Here is a 24,925-nt window from a genome sequence, read left to right on the forward strand (position 1 = left end):
GCAGCCTGGCCATGATCTGCCACAGCTGCTGTACAGAACTGTGGGAATTCCTCCCAGTCCAAATGGCCCAGCTTCCCTGGCATCAGCAGGGGAAAATGGCAGACTGGAGCCACAGTTGATGACCGTCACCCCTCTCTCTAGGAACTTGGTCATCTTAGGCAGTCTCTAGTCTGCTGCCACTGGCTACAACTCAAACAGCCACAAAGAGTTTATATGATTCTGTGCTTGGGACCCAAGGCCCTGGTGGCATGGGCTCACAGGGGGATTTCCTGATCCACAGAAAAAGCATGGTTTCCCTGATGAGGTAGCACAATCACTCACCACCTCCCTTGGCTGGGGGTAGGAATTCCCCTTACCCTATGTGGCTCTCAGGTGGGCCATGGCTCCACCTTGCTTTTTCTCACTCTCTGGGTGTTGTACCAACTGTCTAGTTGGCCTCAATGAGAAAAACCTGGATACCTGTGCTGAAGGTGTAGGATTTACTTGCCATTTTCATCCTTCTCCATGAGACCCACTGATGGCAGCTGCTTCTAGTCAGCCATCTTGGCCCCTCCTCCCTATTGCTTCAATGTTCTAATTTTCTACAGTATCTATATATTGCAACTATAATAATGCAAAGCGTAATTTAAAATTATACTCAAGCCATTGTGAGGTTGATTATATAATTATGCAGAAGTTGTTGAACTACCAATTTACTTGTCTCTCCTAGCCCCATGCATATAATTAATATAACCAATGTAGTCAAAGGCGACTACATGTTTATAAAATATACCTTTGACTTCATGTTCATGAAATACATGCATTTTATAAACTTCTCTGGTGTGCATGTTCTGGTAAAATTTCTGGCAAATGCCAAAACTTAGTAAAGAATATGCCTTCCCTTCTATTCACAGCCATGGTTATGTCTTTCAACTACTCAAAAACTCACACAAAGTCAATTAAAGAAGTTGAAATCACTGAACTACTTCTAGGTGGAGCTTCACATCCTATGCTTTTGTTTTGTTTTACAGAAAAAATAATACCACATTCTAACATGATTGGGAAAAGCAAAACTCTCATTAACTGCAGTATCTGGTTATGACTAACTAGAGTTCATTTAATTCTAAAGCCAGGCTAAAGATACTTTGGTTTTTAAAGAGTGATACATCAGAATGTGTAATACATCTAACAGGGGATGGAATGTTCCAAAAACTGGATGCCAAAGTCCACCTGTTTTAGCTTTGCAGAGACTGCACTGATATCCAAAGGTTAGGTGAAAGAGGGAATGTGCAAATGTCTGATGCAGTGTCTGATGCTGTCCATATTACTTGCTTTGGCTGCCATAAAAAAATGCCACAGACTATGTGGCTTAAACAACAAAAATTTATTTGCCCACATTTCTGGAGGCTGGAATTCCGAGATCAGGGTCTCAAATGGTCAGGTTCTGGGGAGATTCCCCTTCCTGGGTTGCTAATGACCACCTTTTGCCTGTGTCCTCACATGATGGAGAGAGACAGACAGCAGGCTCTCTGGTGTTTCTTCTTAGAAGGGCACTACTCTCATTACAAGGGCCCCATCCTCATGACCTCATCTAAACCTAATTACTTCTTAAAGCCCTATCCCCAAATACCATCACATAGAAGGTTAAGGGCCTCAATATCTGAATTTTAAGGGAACACAATTCAGTCCATAGCACTGCCCCTGAAAGTCACCCCGTCAGGCCAAATTTTAGGAGGTCACAATAACATTTGCATTCACATTTACCTTTCTATACTATGACTGCAATCACCTCTACATTCTATAGTAACAAACCATAATACAGAATAGAAAACTTCTGACAGGCTAGTCAGAAGTATTGCTGGGAATAAAAGCCTTATATGGCTCCATGCCTCCTGAGCTTGAATGAGCCAAATTATATTGTCAAAGATACAGGAGTCTGAAAACCTGGACAAGTCTTCTGTTGAAAGCTATTTAACAAGTCCCAGTGGCCCATCCTCCTAGGGTGTCATTGCTATGACAGTGGAGACCTGGGGACCCATGATGGGTAATTCTTTGTGTCAACTTGACTGGGACAAAGGGTGCCCAGATTAAACATTATTTCTGGGTAAGGTCTGTGAGGGTGTTTCTGGATGAGACTAGCATGTGAATCCATGGACTCAGTAAAGTAGACTGCCCTCCTCAAAGTGTGTGGGCATTATCCAATCCGTGGCAAGCCTGAACAGAGCACACACAGAGGAAGGAGGGATTTGCCTCTTCTTTTTCTGCCTCATGGCATAATGTGGGACATCTCACCTCATCTTCTCTGGTCCTTAAACTAAATGACGCTGCCAACAACCCTGTTCTAAGGCCCTCAGATTTGAACTAAATTACACCACTGGCTTTCTTGAGTCTCCAGCTTGCAGACAGAAGATGGTGGAACTTCCCAGCCACTGTAATTACTCATCCCAGCCAATTCTTTATAATAAATCTCTCTCTCTTCCTCTACGCGCGCGCACGCACACATACATACACACACACACACGGAACATATTTTATTATTTGATTCTCTAATCATGATCAATATAGGATCCCAGTGTCCTAAAATCTCAGGGTGGTGTCCTGGGTTCCTCTGCAGGAATTTGTGTCAAGAGAGAGAAGACAACCAGAATCTACAGAGTGTGAATAGTATGGGTTTTATCTACCTAAAAAAAATGGTCTACTTAACTTTATGGCCATCTTAAGGCTTGTGCCACTGCAAGAGGGTCCTGGGAAGGATTCCTCCGGACAGGACTTTGTATTCAACTTGTACTGCCTTCCAGGAGTCAGATGCAGATGAGGAGACCGGATCCTCCAGTGGCCTCCGGAAGATGAATGTCTCCAGTTCTATCCCTGGACTGTGATATACAACTGGGGGCGGGCAGGGGGGTGGTTGGGAGGGAGAGTTTCTTGTTTACAAGTTGCTGAGATCTTTATGGGGAAAATAAAATTACTTTTAGGAAATAAAAGCATTTTATATTCTGAGATCATTTACTCTTTTAAACACCTTAAAAGTCTGTTCATATTTATTGGACCTTTTTTTATATATTCATATGTACGGTCCAGTATCTTCAGATGACAAGTTTCACTACTTTTTCTATTTTAAGTTTATATTACATATGTGTACCACTGTGAAAATATTCAGATTTTATATTTCATTGATGGAAAAACAAAATCAAATATCAAAATTCAAACCCAAAAAATGTTAAACAAGGCTCCTAAAGGCATTGTGGACATGAGAAAGAGGAGTAAATCTAAATACCTCCCATGTGATGGGGTTGTAGAAAATCCATTCTTACGTTATTTTGTTTAATCTTCAGAATAACATTGTGAGGTGTGATTGACTCATTATGTGCAAGTGAGGACAATGAGGCTCAGAGAACTAAACATCGCATGGTAGATAAGGGGCAGAGCCAATGTTTTCAACTGTCATCTACTCAAAGCAAAGCCTTGCCTTCGTACCAGCTTGCAGATGTCCTCAAGCCTCCTGTCCCCACAGTGTAAGTCTTCATTTCCTCTTACTGCCCGGACACATTGAGGCATCAGCAAGATGACACCGTCAAGGACTTAACATTTAAAATAAAATAACCCAAATAATTTAGAGGCTCACCTGTTACTAGGCTCAGATTGAGCTTATGTTACTTTCTGCCGACCAGAAAAAGAAATCATGAAGTACTAGTTTGTGTATTTACCAGAAGAATTTTCATAAGCGTGCTAAGAAACAAGTCTCTCAAATATAACTTTTGATTCCAAGAAGCTATTTACAGCAGAATGTCAAAACTCACATATTACTACCGAAGAGCTGCACTAAAAGACACAATTTTGAGAACATTCAGATCCATCTGCAGATGTTCAAAAAGGTAAAGATTTCAGAAACGTGTTGACTTAGATTTGTGCTTCTTTCTGAAGTTATTGTACGAAGCATACAAACACGTAACTCAGTGCCAAATAAAGGGATTCTGAAAGAAAGAGGTTTCAAAACTAAGTGAATGAATATGAGTGAAAGGTAAGTATTACCACAGGCATTTTCTTTTTGCATTATAAACAACAAAGCAAATCCAATGTTTAGGGCAAAAATGAGGGCTCCCCAACAGTACACCACAATCTTGCAGATGCCTAGGCAATCCCAGAGCCATGTGGCCCTGTTTTCAGCTCATGTTCCCTCTGTCCCTGTAGTTTCATGGGAAGGTGATGTGGGCAGCACTGCTCCGCTGAGCATTCTCAGGAATTTCAGTGTTTTTACCCCTTCCCTGTCTCTGAGACAGGGCATGCTTGTTGTCAATATCCTTGCTCATCCTTGCAGACCTCCAGCCATACCCTCACTACCAGCAACTTCAAGGAGCTACATATGAATAATAAGTATGTGTGATAGAAAATTATTATGCTGTGGCTGTGAAAGATGTCTTCTGGTCTTGTTAGGAGCAGACACCATCCAGCTAATCAGTGCTGCAGGAAGAATGTGTCCCAAGACCTTGAACTTCTCAGAAACCTTGAAAACTTTCTTCTAGAAAGAATAGTCTAGACTAGGCTGGGAAAAGATTAGGATCAAAGGTAAGGTATTAAAAGGTTAAGCCAACTCTTCATTAACCCCACTAGTGTACCAAGTAGGTGATGAGTGTGCAATTCAGCAAAGCAAGACTCAGAATCTCAGACAGGAAGGAGATCTGAGGACGTGCCTCACCCACATGCTTTATTTTCAGATAAGCAAACTCAGCTCAGAAACATAAACACAACTGTATTTCATCAAATCTAAAAAGTGCCAACTATCAGACACATTGTTATTTTATGTAGTGTTAAGAGTGACACAAAATGCTGTTAATAAAATAGGATATGCCATTGATTGTGAAACACATTTCATTTTTAAAGTGGTAAAAGCAAAAACAAAAGAACAAAACAAAAGCTGAAAAAAAAAAAAAAAACCAAACATCTGCTATGGTTTGGCTGCATCCCCACTCAAAACTCATCTTGAATGGTAACTCCCATAATCCCCATGTGTTGTAGAGGGACTGGGTGAGAGGTAATTGAATCACGGGGTCAGGTTTTTCCTGTGCTGTTCTCGTGATAGTGAATAAATCTCACAAGATCTCATGGTTTAATAAAGGGCAGCCCCCCACCCCCGCACACACTCTCTTGCTTACCATCATGTAAGACATGCCTTTGCTCCTTCACCTTCTGCCATGATTTTGAGGCCTCCCCAGCCATGTGGAACTGTGAGTCCATTAAACCTCTTTTTCTTTATACATTACCCAGTCTTAGATATGTCTTTATTTGCCCTGTGAGAACAAACTAATACAGTGTCTTAGAAGGGATATCTTGAGACATAGTAAGCAACTTGCCTCCAAATGTTCACTTCTCAGTCCTTAAGTCTCCTGTTGTTCCCCACTATGCTCATGCAGCTTCATTTCCGATGAGAAACCTAAAATCCAGGCGTGGGGAAACTATCGCAAAGTCACTGAGTGAGGAAGGAGCAGAGCCAGGACTGACACTAGACCCCTGCTTCCTTTGTGCTGGTTCCCACAACTCTGTATTGCTTCTCACTCTAAGGTATTTATCTCTTGCTCTGGAAAAAAGAGCTAAATTAGTCAGCAGAACATTTGCCTCCTGATTAGGTTTAGCTTATGATAACATAAAAATTAAATTGCTGCCCTGAACACATGCAGGCAGGCTGAAAGCAGCCTGGGTAGACGTTTGCCAGGGTAAGACAGGGTCTCTGGATTTGAAACGTGCTCAGTAAAATCTATAAAGCAGGTAATCCACATGCCAGGCAATTGAATAGCTATTTATCCAGTTAGATTAGACATTTTGCTCTATCTAGACTTACTGGAATATGGGAGAGAGGCTGAGAATAATTTTATTTTCTCACAGACCTGACCCTTCCCTCTGCCACACAGCTGGAGCTCTGGGACTTCTCCACAACACCTGTGCCACTGCTTAAATGATGGAAGTTTGCCATGTCTGTGACTAAGAGCCTGGCAGCTGACATGTGAGCCGTCCAGCCTCATGTGGTCCACAAACCCCTCAAACTTGAAGAGAAGGACACAGCCACACAAGAGGATAGCTCCTTCTGCAGTGCCTGCTCTGACCTGTCTGGTGAGGCACAAGTTAGGCAAGGACGAGAATTATCTGGAATGTCTTATCTGGCTGGTGCCCCAGGAAACCTGAGATACTGTATATCTCCTATTCACATACTAACACTTCTAAATTTAGCTTAAGGAGGTGTGGCCTCTAATTCTTCATATGAAGATAAGCTTCCTTTAACTCAGTGTTTCAACCTCTGCATCGTGACTAGATGACATGTGAGTGGAGATACTGACTGCCCCCTGTCCTGCCTCCATCCCTAGGCTGGTCATCTGGCTGTGAACCGCTGTGATTTTTAAGTCTGCCAGTGACTTAGACAATAACAAAAGGTTGCATCCAGACTAACTTGGCCCATGTTAAGAACCCTGGGAGCTCAGCCCACAGATCTCAAGATGAGAGTGTAGTGCGCTATCAATTTCTACAACCTCAAAAACAGTGAAAAACAAAACCCCTGCTGCTCCTCGGCTACTTTATTCTTATCCACTGGTTGACAGCTGATAGTAAGGTGTTGAGGGGACCCAGAAAAGAAGGAACAGCCCAGCTGACCATGCTGGGAGGGGAACAAAGACATCTGCTTTCTCACTAGGTATTTAGTTTCATCGCAACACTACTCAGTCTTTTAACTTTTATTTTCTCTGGCTTCCCTGCCTGATGAAGAAAGGAGACAGCCCCAGAGCTCTGCCTCCAGACCAGGTGCTTGAGAAACACATCATTCGTCTTGCAACACTGACTGTTTTCACAGCACGATGGGCCCTTTAGCTCTCCTCATGAAATGTGAGGCCGTGTGCCCTCTCTGCCTTCCTCTGACTGCAGGGGACCACTGGGTGAGTCTGGAAGGCACGACACATGTCCTAGCACTGGATACAATGGAGTGGCAACTACATTCAGACTTGGTTGTCTGCAACTTGGATGATACAACATTCTGAGTGCTGTACTATATATTCTGGCATTTAAGTCCCTTCTTACATGTTAAATAGAAATTTGGGTTCATGCTTTCCCTCTAAGTGCCAACAAACCCTCCTTAAACAGCTTACCACAGCCACAAAAGGGCCTTGGACACCTGCCCCCCAACACAATGACAAGGGACCCATGAGCTTGGCTCTCTCTGGGTACTTCTGTAAATGAGAAAGAGCAGCAGGGGATGTCAGCTGCCCTTCTGCGCCCTCTCCCTCATCATTAGTAGAAGCCCTATGTACACACCATCACCTACCTTCACAATGTCCACCTGCAAGGAGAGAGAAGCAGCCAAAACTTGGTTTACCATATGCTTGTAGTTAGTCCATTTTGCTTCTCTGTCAGAAGGTTATTTCCATTTTTGAACATAAACTACTCTGGGAAACCAGCCCATAGCCTACTTTCAAAGCCTGTCTTTCAAAACATTTCTTAAATATGGGAAATCAGCATTATTCTCAGAAAACCTGGAAACCAAAAATCCTACAGATATAACCATATTTCTAGAATTTAATTTTGACACTTTCCCAAACTCAGGCTTGTTTTAATTCTGTTCAGAGAAGTTTCATCATGTATTTTGCTACCTTCGAGCAAAGGGGAACAGAAGTAAATGGCCAAAAGGAAAAGTTCTTTCATTTGTTTTGAATGAATGAATAAAACATGCAATGAATGAGTTAATGAATAGAACAATCATTGGCAAAATAAAGCACAATGGACAACTGACCCCAAACTGCCTTATCTCTGCAGTCAACAAGACTACGTCCAGGGGCTGAGGCTGGTTTCACAATTAATTAAGTTCCAGAATTATTTTCCCTTCCTCTTTCTTCTTCTATGCACACTGACAAATAATCAGGGCGTGACACGTAAAAATTTTAAATCTCATTTGAAGTTGAAATGGTATAGAATTCAGGAAGTGCTGAAGTCTTATTAGCATTACAGCATCCTTATAAACAATAATGCTTAAAATCAGAATAATCAACTTTTATATTTCCTGACCTATACAGATTTAATTATCTAGACCTAATGTTTTAGTAATCTTATTTTCAAATGATATAATTTTTTTTCTCTTAATTTTATCTTGAAACAAATGCTCAAGTTTATTTGTAGAAGTTGGGGAAAGTAAAGTTCAATGTCTAATTTCTCTGATAAATTTAGAGCTCTTTTCCTCTGCTTTCCAGGAGACAAAATAGAGAAACAGAAATAGGATCAAGTTCTATAAATAAATAGTGGTTGGCTTGTCCTTAAATATCATAAACTGTTGAAAAGAAATGAAGTCATAAACATATATTAATTTTATTTTAAAAGCTGGCTAAGAGATGGTGTTAAAATTAAAAAGTTTTGCAAGAAGGAAAATGAAAAGGGGAGGAACCTGCAAACACTTCAGAAATAATGAAACACTTATATTTTCTGGTCAGTTTCTTTTAAGGCAACAGAATTCTGTGTTTGCCACTTTACCACTGTGCTGGTGGGATACTTAAGTAACCCACCAAAGCAGTGAGGTATTGGCTAACAATCCATCTATGTGTTGCTTATTAATAATGGTTACATTTTGCCCAATATTTTAACCACGGTTTCACCTTCTCCCTATATTAAAAGATCCCCCAAGGAAAAACCACAAGTTTAATAACAGCAGAACAAGACGTTACAGGTAGGCGTGTATTTGGTTGGATTTTGTGACCTCTTTTCACGTCTTTTCAGAGTTTATTTATGGAGTTGGGAAAGTCAGAATGCGTTTGCCTATGAAAATTTTTTTTGGAACTGAAACAAAACAAAACAAAAAAATCCAACCAACTTTGAACTTGTTTTCACTAGCCCAGCCCATGTGCCACTATCAGCCTCCATTGGCCTTACCCCAACAAGGCTTCTGCTTTGGTGCTCTCCATGACGCAATCTGTGTCTCTGCAGACAGAACTCTAAAGCGTCTCCAGAGCCAAAGTCAGGTGAAGAAATGGGGTTACTGTGCAGATTATTTTAGGTCAGAATACAGGCCAAAAAAAACAAAACTGGTTCCGTTTGAAATTGTCTGACTGCACTCATTTTGTCACTTGGTTTTACATGGAGAGACGTTGCTCCAGGAATTACCCAAATGACCAAAACAAACAAACAAACAAACAAAACCCATTCTCAAGAATAAATAATGCAAAGTGGAAACTGAGCTTATTAATTTTTTCAAAGCCTTCCATACCTGAATATGTTAATGTGAATTAATGTGCTGGACTGGCCCTGAGGAAAATAAAGTCCTTCTGTAGTTTATCTTTTATACCTAAATTGGCAGATTTGTGGAATTCATGTTCTCATTACATGTAAAGTTCTTACAGTTCTTACACCTGGATAAGGATCTTTTGACTGGAAAGTTCAACATATTTCAAGGGCTTTGGCTCTGAGAAAGAATGACTTGGTGGATTCCAGGTACCAAATCATCTGTAAAATCACATGCCAAATCCCAAAAGTTTACTGTCTCCAGGACTACAAACCAATCAATTTGGGCGGAAATTGGCTCAAATAACATCAACACTGGTAATGCCAATGGCCAAACTCTGGATGGTGAATGTGAAATCTTAGGTGGAATCTGCTCCCAGGCCAAGAAAATTAATACAACCAAATCATCCGGATACAAGTCAAGCTATGAGGTGAATGTGGGTAGGATAGTCACCACTCAAATTCAAACAGTGTGACTGATGATGACAAAGACCCTCTCTTTGACTGAACTTCAGTTGGATTACCCTCAGCCCTCTTCTTGACTAGGCCTCGACCTTGGCGCCTCTCCTGTCTGTGGCTTGCCTAGCCCAGTCTCAGCAAGAATTCTGCCAAGTCATTTTAGTGAGAATTCCCCCACCCTTGATATCTGATCAAGTTCCTCACCCCACACTTTTGATGTATAAGTCCTTGGCTTGCCTTCAAAAAACCTCTTCAGTTGGTTTAGCAACTTCCCCTTACCCTGGATGTCTCCTGTCAGTGATCTGCCGTCCAGTCACCCCTCACTCTACTCATTGATTATAAACCCCCATTTGTTGTTATTGTATTTAGAGTTGAGCCTGATTGCTTTTCCCTCTTAAAATAGTCTTGACACATATTGCAATAGTCCTGAATAAAGTCTTTCTTGCCATTTTAAGAATTAAAACTTTTTTTTAACATGATAACTATGTTTAATAGGAGCCAAAGGTCAAGGGACTTTGGTGACAACCACTGTCCACTTAGCAAAGAGCTTAAGTTCAGCAAGAAGCCAAAATTGACTATTTTAGTGTTGAGGCTTTACCTGTAGACAAACTATTTATTTTGGAATGATTTTAGATTTATAGAAAAGTTGTTATGTGCCCCTCACCCACTTACTCCCATTGTTAACATCTTACTTTTGTCGAAACTAAGAAACCAACATTGGTACATGGCTATTAACTAAATCTAGATTTTATTTGAATTTCACTAGTTTTTAAAATTAATGCCTTCATTCTGTTCCAGGATTTCATCCAGGAACTCCATTGCATTCAGTTGGAATGTTTTCCCAGTCTAATCTGTTATATAATGATGTCTTAGCCTTTCCTTGTTTTCATCACCTTGACACCCTTGAGAATCACTGGTCAGGTACTGGGGAGACTGTCCCCAGTCTGGGTTAGTCTGATGCTTTTCCCATGATTAGATGGGCCATGATTTTTTGAAAAGAATACCATACAAGTGAAGTATTTTTCTAATCACACGGTCATGTTTATGAGATGACTTTTCGATGTGGCAATTTTTGCTCATTAACCTTACAGCAGGATTCTTCATACCTCATTGCTAACCAAAGTGAAATCCACCTCTCAAGGCTTTAGTGAAGAATTTTACTAAAGATTTCATACTGGAAGGTGGGGAAAGGAAAAGAGGAGAAAGTTACACCACATATAACAGAGCACAAGTTAATGAAAATCCCTTCTAATATCAGTTTTACCCTTTTACAAAGGAAGGACGGCACCTGTATCCTCCCCTTGCCCAGGAAGTTTCTGGAATCCACCTGCTCTAGCCCATCTGTACCCCAGATCCCCACTTCTTCTTGCTATGCATCTGCATGCCATCATCTAGTTCAGCAAAAGACTTTCTGAAGACTATCTGCACAGAAGACACCTGAAAATAGTATTAATGACTAAGAAATAGTTTTTCAATCTCAAATAACTTTTTTCATTTATACAAAAAAAAGTTTATTAAGAACATTTTTACTCCACAATTTATCAGTGAGAACTGAGTTCTGAACAATGCCTCTCATCCATGATGAATTGGAAGGTTGAAGCGAATTAGAAGGTTGAAGCAAATTGTCTTGCTGCTGGAATCTGAGGGGTGGAATGAGTGAACAGGAGCTTACTTTGATCAAGTGTTAAACATTGGGCTTTCTTAACAGTCATATTCACAAAGTATCACAAATTCACTTATTATTTTGCTTTAGTAGTTTGAGTCTCAGTCTCTTTCAAGTTCTTGGTCTTTAGGCAAGTCTATTTCTAAACTTTCAAGAGAAGTAGAAACTAACCTAGATTTCTCATAAGGACAGGTAATTTATCCATTTACTCACTTAGCAAAAAATTATTCATTGTGTTTAGTTGCTAGTCACTGTCCAATAGAGTTTTTCTTTCATTTACCTATGTTTTAATTCAACAGATATTTACTAAGCTCCTACTGAATGTCTGAGAACAGACTAGACCCTAGAGATAGGGTCTCTACCCTCATAGAATCTATAGTCTAAGGAGGAGATAGATATTAAACAAATAATAATAAAAATGAAGTGTATTAAAAGCTGTGAAGAGAATCATAAACAAAAGATCAAGGAAGGATGCAATGAGTGTGTGTGTGTGTGTGTGTGTGTTTGTGTGTGTGTGTGTGTTTTGCCAGGTGTGGAAGGAGTTGATTTACTTTTTAAGAGTAGGGGTCAGGAAGGCTTATCTGATGGAGCAATATTTGCAAATGATCTGAAGACTTCAGTAAGCATTAGCTAAACAGGCTAATAGGAGGAAAATTACAGACCAGTGCTGAAAGCAGGACCTGTGGGAATGTTCTAGGAACTTAAGATGACAGTGTGTCTGAAGTGGGGGGACTAATGTGACCTCATCAATCACGCAGGCCAGGCTAAAACCAAGTTTAAGATTGTGAATGCTGTTCTCCAGGTAGAGCTCACTGGTAAGTGCTCAGGAAGGTAAGAGCTAAGTATTAATAACAGCTCCTTCACATAAAAGAAGAGTATTATTTGAACTGTGAGTATAATGCTAATTGACTTGTCCCTCTCTTCCTTAGCCATCCATCCCTGTTCCTACACAACCATGCCCATGTCTTAAGGAGAAGACAGCAAACTTTCAAAGTCTACTCAAATTCCCTGACACCATGCGCCATTCCCTAACGAGGGTCATTTACAGCTAAAGAGTGATATTTCTCTTTGCAGAAGGGAAGAGATACACTTGTGTAGATCAGGTACAACAGTCCCATTAGCACATTTGACTCTTAGTTCAAGGATAACTAACTACAATGATTGCTGCAAAGATCTTGTCTTTGTCTACACCTGATTATCCCATTTTTATTTGTATTTTTTGGCACGTAGAAAGATTTGTAAATTTTATAATATGTAAACATATTACAAAATGTGCCATTTTAAACATTTTTAAGTGCTTAATTGGGTGGCATTAATTATATTCACAATGTTGTTAAAACATTGCCACTATCTATTTCCAAAACTTCTCAATCATCCCAAACAGAAATTCTGTACCATTAAGCAATCACTCCCATTTCTTTCCTCTCCCTAGCCCCTGGCAACCACTTATCTACTTTCTGTTTCTTTGACTTGCCTATTCTAGATATTTCATATAAATGAAATCATATAATATGTGACCTTTTATGTCTGACTTCATTCACTCGGCAAAATGTTTTCAAAGTTCATCCATATTGTAGCATGGATCAGAACTATATTCCCTTTTGTGATTAAATAATATTTCACTGCATGTATATACCATATTTGATTATCTGCTAATGAACATGGGTTATTTCCATATTTTGGCTATTGTGACTAATGCTGTTAAGAACATTAGCTAAAAGTATCTGTTTGAATTATATGTTCAATTCTTTTCGGTTTAATATACCTTTTCAAGAAATAACACATTTTTAAAAATTGAAGTAAAATGCACATAAGATAAAATTTACCATCTGTATTAATCCGTTTTCACACTGCTATGAAGAAATATCTGAGACTGGGTAATTTATAAAGGAAAGAGGTTTGACTGACTTACAGATCCGCATTGCTGGGGAAGCCTCAGAAAACTGACAGTCATAGCAGAAGGCAAAGGAGAAACAAGCACCTTCTTCACAGCGTGATAGGATGGAGTGAGTGCAAGCAGAGGAAATGCCAGACGCTTATAAAACCACCAGATCTTGTGAGACTCACTCATTTTATGAGAACAGCGTGGGGGAAACTGCCCCCATGATCTGATTACCTTCACCTGTCCCACCCTTGACATGTGGGGATTACAATTTAAGATGTCTTAATTGTTCTTAAGTGTACAGATCTATGGCATTAAGTATATTCACATTTCTGAGCAATCATCACCACCATCCATTTCCAGAACTCTTTTCATTTTGCAAAACTGAAACTCTATACCCATTAAAGAATAACCCCTCATTCTTTCTCTTCCTAACCCTTAGCAACCACCATTCTACTTTCTGTTTCTATGAATTTGACTACTTTAAGTACCTCAAATAAATGGAATAAAACAGTATTTTTCTTTTTGTGACTGGCCCACCTATTCACCCCTGCTCTCTTATTTGCATGGCATACTTTTTTCTATGTTTTCATTTTTAACCTATTTGTGTCTTTAGATCTGAAGTGTCTCTGGTAGATAGTATATAGGTGGATCATACTGTTATAAAATGCATTCTCTCATTCTGTTTTTTGATTGGGCAGTTTAATCCATTTAGATTTAAAATAATCACAGATAAGAAGAGACTTACTTCTGCAATTTTATTTCTATTCTACATTCCTTATAGCTTTTTTTGTTCCTAATTTCCTGCATTGCTGTCTTCCTTTCTGCGTAGTTGATTTTTTTTGCAGTTAAATGCATTAATTCTTTTCTCCTTTTTCTCTGTATCTGTATATTCTTTAGCTATTTCCTTTGTGGTTTTTATGGTATTATATTTCACATCTTAATGTTATCACATTCTAATTTGAATTTATACATCTTAACTTCAATAACATACAAAAATTCTGCTCCAATACAGCTCCACTCCCACCTTTCTTTAGTTACTGATATTACAAAACTGTATCTTTACACATTGTGGGTCCAAAGGTATAAACTAATTTTTATGCATTAATCTCTTAAATAATGTGGAAAACAAAATGTAGAATTAAAAACCAAAGTTAAAATAAGACTAGATTTTAAAACTGATAATAGTTTTAAAAATAAGCATTAGTCTCTTAAATCATATAAAATGCATAAAGTGGAGTTACAAACCAAAGTGTTAAAGTTATCAGATTTTATAATTGTTCGTGTATTTACCTTTATTGAGATCTTTATTATTTATTCACATGTCTTCAAATTACTGCCTAGTGTTCTTTCATTTCAACCAAAAGGACTTCTTTCAGCATTTCTTTAGGGCTGGTCTAGTGGTAATATACTTTTTCAGATTTTGTTTTTCAGGAAATGTCTTAATTTCTCCTTCTCTTTTGAAAGCCAGTTTTGACAGATACAGGATGCTTGGTTGACAGGTTTGTTTGTGTGTTTTCTTTCAGCACTTTGTATATATCAGACCTCTGCTTTCTGGCCTCTAAAGTTTAGAATGAAAAATATGCTGATAATCTTATTGAGGATCCCTTATATGTGACAAGTTGCTTCTCCCTTGCTGCTTTCAAGGTTCTCCCTTTGTCTTTGTCTTTCAACAGTCTGATTATAACGTGCTTTGGTGTGGGTCTCTTTGAGTCTATTTTAGTTACAGTTTGTTGAGCTTCTTGAATGTTTATATTCATGTCTTTCATCAAATTTGGAAAGTTTTCAGTCATTATTTCTTTGAATAATCTGGCTTCCCTTTTCTCTATCCCTTTTCTCCTTCCAAGACTTTCATTATGTGTATATTTGTCTGCTTGATGATATCCCACAGATTCTTTACACTCTGCTCACTTTTCTTTGATATTTTTTTCTGTTTTCTCCAGAATTGACAATTTCCATTGTCTTATCTTCAAGTTCACAGATTCTTCAGTCTGCTCAAATCTGTCTTTGAATCTTACTGGCAAATTTTTTATTTCAGTTATTGTACTTTATAGCTCCAGAACTGCCTTTTGGTTTTGTTTTAGTTTTTTTTCTCTCTTTATTAATCTTTCTGTTTTGTTCATACATTGTTTCCTTGACTTTCTCCACATCATTTTTCAGGTTTTTGAGCATCTTTAAGACAGTTGTTTTAAAGTCTTTGTACCACAGATCTTCCATTGGGTATTTTTTAGGTATGTTCCTATTGGGTTACTTTTCCTTTTGAATGGGCCCCACATACTTTCCTATGTTTTTGTGTCTTGTGATTTTTGTTGTTGTTGAATGCTGGACTTTTGAATATAATAATGTAGTGATTTTGGAAATTAGATTCTTCCCCTTCCCCAGGGTTTGCTAATTTTTTTTTTTTTTTTTTTTTTTTTTTTTTTTTTTTAATTGCTATAGGCTGTGTCAGTGCTGGTGATAAGCCCAACATGTAAACTTAAGGTCTTCTCGGTTAGGTTTTAAGACGATGTCTTTCCCTGGGCATATGTTGTGACTTTCTGAATGCCCCATATACGTGGTTGTTTTTAGAAGTCTTAGACTTTAAATGTCTGTCTCCCAAAAGGGGAAGAAGAGAAAAATAAAGTGGGAGGAGGAGAATAAAAAATAAAATAAAAGTGCACTGGTCCTTTAGATCTTATGGAACTTGCTTTAGCCAAAGGGAGAAGGGCTTGCAACAGTGAAGAAAGGGGTGCAACAATGGCTTCCTCCTATATATGTGTACCTCAAAGATTAGACACAGCAATCAGCAATCAGAATATATATCTCCAGTTTTTGTAGGATTCTTTTTGCTCACCCTGGCGCCTACAAACTGCCTGCAAGTTACATATGAAACATGTGCACGACTGCCATGGGGCTGGAAAATGAACAGCTGCTGTCATGTTGCAAGCTGAAATTAACCAAAATTTACTATTACCAATCATTCCCCTGGAAGTTACAATCATTCTAATAGATTCCAGAATTCCAAAATAGACCAGACAGATTCTGCAACTGCAATTTTGTTTAGATGGGGAAACTGGTGCTTCCTATTCTGCCATATTCCCATAGCGCTCTGATCAATCCTTCTTAACCAATGACTCTGCTAAATGGTTTGATCATCCTAATTTCTTAATCATGAATAATCCGAACTTATGTTTTGTAAATGCTAAAAAAGATCAATATTTTTGTTGACACAAGTTTAATACTTAGGCAAAGTAACAAAAATTAATAGTATAACAAAAAAAAGAACAAAACACTAGTTATGAAAATAATGGTGCTGAGAATTTTGTACTAAATGAGCTGCTGCTGATACAAAATGTTCCCATGAGCGGAAGCTAAAATATCTATCAGTGAGTTATGGATTACTTGGGATTTATTGGATGTAGCATGCATATTATATTATTAAAAAATAAGTAGAAATGAACATGGTGAGGGGAGGAAAGGTGGCTGAGTGGAACATCAGAACCCATGATGCGGGGTTCTGATGTAGAAATGAACTTCATTTCTACTTCATTTTTCTGAAGTAGAAATGAACATGGTGAGGGGGGGAAAGGTGGCTGAGTGGAACATCAGAACCCATGATGCAGCAGACATTTTCTAAGGTGGAAAGAATAATCCAACCAGACTTCAGGATAATGAGAACTTTGCCTAGGATGCAAGAAGAGCTGCTGGGTTCTAGCACCAGGTTTGTCATTAGTTATGTAACCCTGTGCAAATCAATTTCCCTCTGAGAGACATTTGTAAAATGGTGATGGGGGAGGATAAGAGCTTTATATCAATTTCTAAGGCCTTTTACAGATAAAACATTTTATGATTTTATAAACCTAGGTCTCTAGTGTCTAATACAACAGCCACTAAGATGCATGGCTATTTAAATTAAATAAAATGAAAACTTCAGTTCCTCAATTGCACTAGCCATATTTCAAATGCTCAGTAGTCAGATAGAGTAGTCAGATAATGACTAATGAGTTGGACAACACTGATAGAGAAGATTTTCATCATTACAGAGAGTTTTGTATTGGATAGCCCTATTCCAGATCTTTTCCTTTAAAAAGACTCTTGAGAAACCTAATGTGGACATTATTTATGTTCTTAGATAGTGCTATTGATTTTATTATAAAAATTGACTATTGCTACTAAAAATACTACAAAGAGTTGGCATTTATTGAGCATGACCATGTGCTAGAATTGTTCAGAGGGGTATTTTGACTTAATCCTCATAACTCTTGGAGATAGGAACTATTATTAGGCCCATTTCACAAATGAGAAAAACAAGATTCAGAGTGACTTAGTAAGTTCTTCAGAGCCACATTCTAGAAATGGCAGTGCTAGGGCTTAATCCCGTTAACTCTCATTTCTCAGAGTACCAGATATTTCACTTTGGCCCCAACCTTGGTCTCTGGTCTTACTGTCCTATGGCCGAGCCTCATAAATTCCTCACAATCTTTCTTGTGGACACTGGACCTTTGTATATACTTTGTCAAAGTACTCCTCTACCCCCCACTTTTCATTTTCTTTGCTTGGCAAGTTCCTATCTATCCTTTAAAAAGTAACTCAAATATTACTTCTTCATCAAGTAAAATAGTCACCCTGTCTGCTTTGGGTTTCTGCTATATTCCATTCATACCTCCAGCACAGAGCCTACTAGGCTGCCTTATAGTCCAGGTACACATGTCTGGTCCCCTACCAGACTGTTAGTACATTAAACATGAAGGCTATGCCTTAATTATTTTTGTATATCCCTAGTTCAAGGAAAGTGCTGAGTCAAGGTTAGCTGAATAAAAATATCACAATATCTTCCTAGGATTAAGCATCATCACCCTTTTCAACCCCTCTGGGTTATATAGATGCTTTCCATTATTCTTGGAACATGCAGTTTTAGATTATTATCTGTAAGCAGAGAGCTCCAGCACCTTCATGCCAGGAGCAAGGTATAAATAAATAAATAATCATTATTTCTGAGATAAGTAGTTATTCCCAAGCCTCTCTATGAGTAGTCGTCTGTCATTTACAGGCAAGAAAATATTGCCATTCCCTACCAATTCTCGTGAAGTCCTGTTCACATTCCCTACCATGCACCAGGCATGGGCAGCACTCTGGGCTACCTGCCTGCAATGAGAGGCCATTTGGAATACTGTAGGCCTATTAAGGTGCAGCTTGGCCATTGTCTAGCTTCAACCCCTCCCTGAAGTGACAGACTGCAGCTGCTTAAGGAAGGAACATTAAAGTTGTGCACAAAGGTCTTGGTGCACAGTTAAGAAGACACCTGGAAACCCCACACACTCTCCCAGGGTGCAGAACAGCACCACCCCATTCCCTGCCTGCAGCTCTTTACTCTAGACAAGTGACAGAAGAACAAAATGTTATTCTGGTTCTTCTTGTCTTCTAATGTCATATAGGCACCTCTATATTGAATCATCTTTTTGCTTCTGCATCTTAGAAAAAGCTGAGGTAGGCCCAAATCTTTAAAAAGAACAAAAACCCCTAATCAATCAAGCTAGCAAACAAACAAATCAAACAACAAAAATCAGAGCTATTACCAGAACAAAGTGTAGGGAGAGAAATACTATTCATCCAAGACCTCCTGTATATTAGGATTGTTGTTGATAAATTAATCTCTTATAATCCAGCAGTGTTAGAAGGTATGCTTACTGATCTTATTTTACAGGTGGAGACATTAAAGCCCAGATAAGAAGTGCTGAATAATAGAAAGAATATGCATTTATTGGCAGAAACACCTGAGTTCCAATGTGGGTGTCAATAACTCTGTGGCTTTGGACAAATTATTAAACCTCATTAAATCTCTGTTTTCTCATCTGGAGATTGAGACCAGTAGTACCAACTTTCCAGGGCTGGTATAGAGTAGAAATTAAAATGTCTGCAAAGTGCCTAACACAATGGTTGACATCTTATTAGATTTACTAAATGTTTGTTCCCTCTTCCCTTGCCCACTATATGGCAGAGATGTAATTCAAAAGCAGGGAGGTGGGTCTCCAAACCCAAGTTCCTGGCACATCTGTAATGAGAACTTGTCTGAGTTGCTCCTCCACCACTCTGGTGATACAATCAGATTGGCTGAACTTGAATGATTCTTTCCTTTATACTGGCAAACCACTATTATTTTATGTATTCAGCCCAGATGTAAATCTTGTAGAAGTCAAAATCAAAATATATAAATCATGCATCTCCCAGTGCATTCTAATGTGCCTGCAGTACAGCCTGATCATAAAAATATATACCAGCTACTTAAAGTCATAGACCTACTCAGAAAAAAAGTTTAACATTGGCAAAAGATTATAGAGTAATTACTGGGCTTCAGGTTCTAGGGAATTTGCAAAAAGCCAATAAGACATAGGGAACACCAACAGCCTTTCTTGTGCTAAATCTCTCCCATAGTCCCCCTGTTTTGAATCAGGCCATGTCATCCCCTGGAAAGAAAAGAAATGCAAGTTCACAAAAATTGGTCTTGTAAAAAGTTGTAAGCTGCATTTACAACGGGGAAGATTTCAGTCTCAGTTGTTTTCTTGCTGTTCATAGATACATTTGTCCTTTGCTTGGTATGGAGAAAGATTCTGAACTTTCAGAAAAAACTTTCAAATCTAGACTCCAGAAAATGTAGTTTGTCTTACTATGGCATTTATTTTGCAGACAGTTCCCTCTCCAACACATGTGTCTATACAAATGGTCTCACCTGGCAACATATTTCCCAGCCCATGCAGCCCTCCCCTATCCCTGATGCCCTAAGGACACTGCAGAGACTGCTGTGGGTACAATGAAAAAGTGCACACTTGGAGTAATGAGATCAGCATCAAGTTCTAGGTCTGCACTTTTCTCTCTGACTTTGTACATGTCACCTCAATTCTATGAGTCTTGACTTTAGTCATCTCTATAACGGGGATATTAGCTGACTACCAAGAGCTTTTGATGACTGAATGTTCCACCTGAAAGCTCTGTAAAAGAAATCACATTGTGTTATATAAATTTTAAAAATCAGAATTTAGAGAGCAGAAACTGAAGAACTGTATGTTCAGCTGGTATTTTCCATTTTTAAATTAAAATTCATACTTGCTACTAGTCTGATTTCTTTTGAATTAGTTTTTTTTCTTTTTGAGGCCTAAACTTTGGAGACCTTTGCATACATAAGTAGCTTCCAAAATACTGAGCTTTGTGCGTTAAAATGTAAGTTTTATGGTACTCTACATAATGGACTGTAATGGGAAAAGCACCAGACCAGGAAACCAAAACATCTGTAACTGACTCCTATGTTTACTGACATACCTGAACATTCTGCCCCTCCATTTCTTCATCTGTAACTTGAGAGGACAATGTCTGTCTTCAAGGGTGATCTGAGGGTGAGATGAATTCATGCGAGAGTCATCTACGTGATGGAAGCTATGACCACTTAAAACTAACGCCAATACTACAATATCCTGAGAAGCCTTATGAATTTTCAAAGAAAGGCTACATCACTTAACAGTTAAATTAATCACAGAATGAATGTTAGATATTCTTAAACTTACTAGGGGCACAAAGTTCAGGTCTTGGATAAAATCTATGGATCATCCAAGAAAAAATGCAAATAAGTACATACACATAATGTTTTATACAATTTCAGGTGTTTTGTGGGCTTTTTGTTGCTCATTTGTGGTTCATTTATATTTAGATAGACCTCAGGTTAAGAATCCGTTTCAGATCATAAAGAAGAGCAGACACTAATGATAATCTCATTTCATCCTCTTATTTAACAGACGATAACTGGAGGTATGGAGCTTATCAGTGACCTTACCATTGCTAAATATAGCTTTAATGAGTTTTTTTTTTTTCATTTCTCAAAATCTGCAGCCTACATTATATAGAGTAAGCTTAGTTATTTGGAATATGTTTATTAGCAGAACATTTCATTTATCCTCCCTGTTAAATCAAAATAAACTTATGCATATCTTATACATTTTCAACAATATAAATGGAATTTATATCTTGAAATGATGTCGTATGGCAAGAAAGCACAGACTGAATTAATCTAGTGCTCCTTTTAAAGCCAAGTTGCCAAACACTTTTAGAAGGAAACTTTATCCACCATGGCTTAAGCCTAAATTCTTAGGTGAATTATGATCTGTTAATCAGGTTTCCCGAATTTACACAGCTCCCAGATAATTGCCTAGGTTCTGCCAAATTCCTCATTAAAAAGAAAAATCAAGTGTTACTGAAGTCTGATGCTAAGAAAAATGCAGTTTTATAACAATAAGATCAAGAAAAAACATAAACAATATAATTTGTACATTTAGAAGCCTTAGTGAAGAGGGCCAACATTCTCATTGCAGATGGGATTTGAGACCTATTACTTTTCCACTGTCATTGAAACCAGCACAAATTGCTCTCCCACAGGTACAGGATTGGTTGGTGTTTTCTTAACATGATGCGGCACGATGCTAGAATGGGCCATCAACATCATAAGTGAAAAGAAAACGAGCAGGTAGAATCACTGAGTGTACAGCAAGATTCAATCTACACTTTGCTATCTCTATAATTTCAAAACAGCAGTATTTTTTTGTTGGGCATTGTGAGTCAAACACAGGTCAAGTTTACATTGTTAGAAACCTTGCAGTAAGTGCTCAGCAAAGAACACAGGCACACTTTCAAATCCTAGCTGTCATACTTGGTAAAATTGGAACAGAATAGACATGGCTTAAGAAGGAAGATAAATGTCATCATTTTTACTAGTAAAGACTTAGTGAAGTATCAACTGGCACATGCCAATGAACCTTGCTTCTCCAGTTCAAGTTTTCTGTGCCCTCCTAGAAACACCAAAACCCAACGTTGATTAAGTAAAAGAAAAATTGGGTCTATTCCCTAAATTCCTGTCCCTGAACACACCATCTCAGAAGGCTTTTGGTTCTTCCTGGGTAGTTCTTGTTGAAATAGTGAATTTTCTCTTCTCACTAACTTAAGAATAATTTACTGTGGATATCAAGCCTTACAGCTTCAGAAGATTTATTCCATACCTACTCTTAGTTTTTGCTTCAGGTGCTGTGTAATGTCTTAAGCTGCAGTACATGTCACCTTTGGAGAGGAGGTTGTGAGGTGGCCAGGCCAGCCAAGATAGAGTCTGTAGTCTCCAAATCACTCAGCTTGACTTGCCAAGAGAGACAGGCCACTTCACCAGGCGTGACCCACTTCCCTTCCTCTTCCTGGGGTTGGAGCCCAAGCTGGCTCACCTGTTTCCCTCAGTCAGGTGTCTCTGGAGAGGCCAGGATGTTCTCAGATGTCAGTGGAGGTGGGGATCGCTTTTCAAACTTTAATGTTTCTTGTCAGTTCTTTCATTCTGGAAGAATTATCATAAAGTACAATCTTCCATGGAAAAGTTTGGTCATCCAAAGCATGTGCCCCAAACCAGATATATGAGCTGGTTGACCTGTTCACCTCTTACATAACCTCAGATTTCCTGATTAAGTCCTTTAATCTTAATTGTTTTAGAAAAAGATTCAAAGCTTCTAAAGCTCTTTACTCTTACCCTCCTGGGCACCAATGTTGGGTCCCAGGCTGTCTTGCCACATTGCTTTAGCAAAACAATGATTTTTCCCTGGAATTTTAAAAATATAATGAGGCTGTTCTCTTGCTTTGTAACTTTTTATCTCAGCATGAACTCAGTTCTCATCAAGGAGCTTTGTTTGCAGCATCAGAGTTTTAATTTTTTTTATTCCTTAAATAATAACTCTTATCAATAAAGGCTTTAGACAGCAGATCTCTCATTTTTTCTTAGAATATTTCTCTTGCCTATATAAGCAGAACTATTTAAGCAGTTAAATCTCCTATAAGGGAAATTACATTTTTTTTCCAGAGGAAGAAGTTTCAAATATTGATTTTCACTATGACATATAAGGAAAGCTGTGATTCCAAAAGAACATGAAATAGGTAGCTACAGAGCCAAACAAATGTCCATGTTTACCTAATAAACATTGTAGTTACTAATCAGAAGCAATGGATGTATATAATTATGGCTCTTCAATATATAGACTATCTTATTTTTGTGGGGAGGGAAAGTGAATTTTAGATGCTCCAGAAAATGTATTAATCTATTGAATATTAATTTTCTCTTAAGAAATTATTTCAATGCTATTTGGTATCCTTCTTTTAAAGACTTCTAATTACTTTAGTAAGGAATGAAGCAGGTAAGGAAAGAGGAAAACATATATCTCACTCACAAATATATGCATATACACATTTTGCATACGCACACACATAAACACACACTTTTCACATTGGCAAACAGAAAACCACTGTCCTAGAAGGTCACATTTTCTATATTTTTTAGTGAAAGATTCTTGTAACTTCTTATGTTTCCATATCCAGTAATACTTACACAGAACTGAGAAGAAGATACTTTTAATGGTGTTGGGAAAACTGGCTAGCCATATGCAGAAAACTGAAACTGGACCCCTTCCTTACACCTTACACAAAAATTAAGATAAATTAAAGACTTAAATGTAAGACCTACAATCATAAAAACCCTAGAAGAAAACCCAGGCAGTACCATTCAGGACATAGGCACGGGCAAAGACTTCATGGCTAAAACACCAAAAGCAATGGCAACAAAAGCCAAAATTGACCAACTGGATCTAATTAAACTAAAGAGCTTCTGCACAGCAAATGAAACTATCATCAGAGTGAACAGGCAACTTATAGAATTGGAGAAAATTTTTGCAATCTATCCATCTGACAAAGGACTAATATCCAGAATCTACAAGGAACTTAAACAAATTTACAAGAAAAAAACAACCCCATGAAAAAGTGGGCAAAGGATATGAACAGACACTGCTCAAAAGAAGACATTTATGTGGCCAACAAACATATGAAAAAAAGCTCATCATTACTGGTCATTGGAGAAATGCAAATCAAAACCACAATTAGATACCAACTCATGCCAGTTAGAATGGCGATCATTAAAAAGTCAGGAAACAACAGATGCTGGAGAGGATGTGGAAAAACAGGAAAGCTTTTACACTGTTGGTGGGAGTGTAAATTAGTTCAACTATTGTGGAAGACAGTGTGGCAATTCCTCAAGGATCTAGAACTAGAAATACCATTTGACCCAGAAAACCCATTACTGGGTATATAGCCAAAGGATTATAACTTATTCTACTATAAAGACACATGCACATGTATGTTTATTGCAGCACTATTCACAATAGCAAAGACTTGGAATCAACCCAAATGCCCATCCATGATAGACTGAATAAAGAAAATGTGGCACATACACCATGGAATACTATGCAGCCTTAAAAAAGAATGAGTTCATGTCCTTTTGCAGGGACATGGAGGAAGCTGGAAGCCATCATCCTCAGCAAACTAACACCAGAACAGTAAACCAAACACCGCATGTTCTCACTCATAAGTGGGAGTTGAACAATGAGAACACATGGACACAAGCAGGGGAACATCACACATTGGGGCCTGTCATGGGGTGGGGTACTAGGGGAGGGATAGCATTAGAAGAAATACCTAATGTAGATGACAGGTTGATGGATGCAGCAAACCACCATGGCACATATATTATAATACCTTTGCTTTCTCCTTCCTTCCTTCCTTCCTTCCTTCCTTCCTTCCTTCCTTCCTTCTTTTTCTTTCTTTCTTTCTCTCTTCTTTCTTTCTTTCTTTCTTTCTTTCTTTCTTTCTTTCTTTCTTTC

The 24,925-nt window shown here is 38.4% G+C and overlaps 1 protein-coding gene and 1 long non-coding RNA gene across 5 annotated transcripts in view; one reads left to right on the forward strand and one right to left on the reverse strand.

Moving 5' to 3' along the window:
- Positions 1-24,925, reverse strand: part of PARM1 (prostate androgen-regulated mucin-like protein 1) — a 111,039-nt gene that overhangs the window by 70,130 nt on the left and 15,984 nt on the right. Inside the window, exon 2 of one of the 3 annotated variants that reach the window (XM_023189787.1) lies at positions 20,520-20,587. The exons of the other annotated variants lie outside the window; for them this stretch is intronic. The gene's annotated coding sequence lies outside the window, so the exon portion shown is untranslated. The remainder of the gene's footprint in view (positions 1-20,519; positions 20,588-24,925) is intronic. 3 annotated transcript variants of the gene reach the window in all.
- LOC111524577 lies at positions 6,009-20,321 on the forward strand. 2 transcript variants are annotated; one of them, XR_002725825.1, is made up of 4 exons: positions 6,009-6,084; positions 6,730-6,896; positions 8,722-9,653; positions 18,910-20,321. It is a non-coding gene; the product is annotated as an uncharacterized LOC111524577 (long non-coding RNA). The 2 variants fall into 2 exon arrangements; XR_002725824.1 differs by lacking the exons at positions 6,009-6,084; positions 8,722-9,653; positions 18,910-20,321 and adding exons at positions 8,620-8,671; positions 10,958-11,215 and having other exon boundaries at positions 6,247-6,896.

The sequence above is a fragment of the Piliocolobus tephrosceles genome, chromosome 3 (genome assembly GCF_002776525.5).
Source record: "Piliocolobus tephrosceles isolate RC106 chromosome 3, ASM277652v3, whole genome shotgun sequence".
Classification (NCBI taxonomy): domain Eukaryota; kingdom Metazoa; phylum Chordata; class Mammalia; order Primates; family Cercopithecidae; genus Piliocolobus; species Piliocolobus tephrosceles.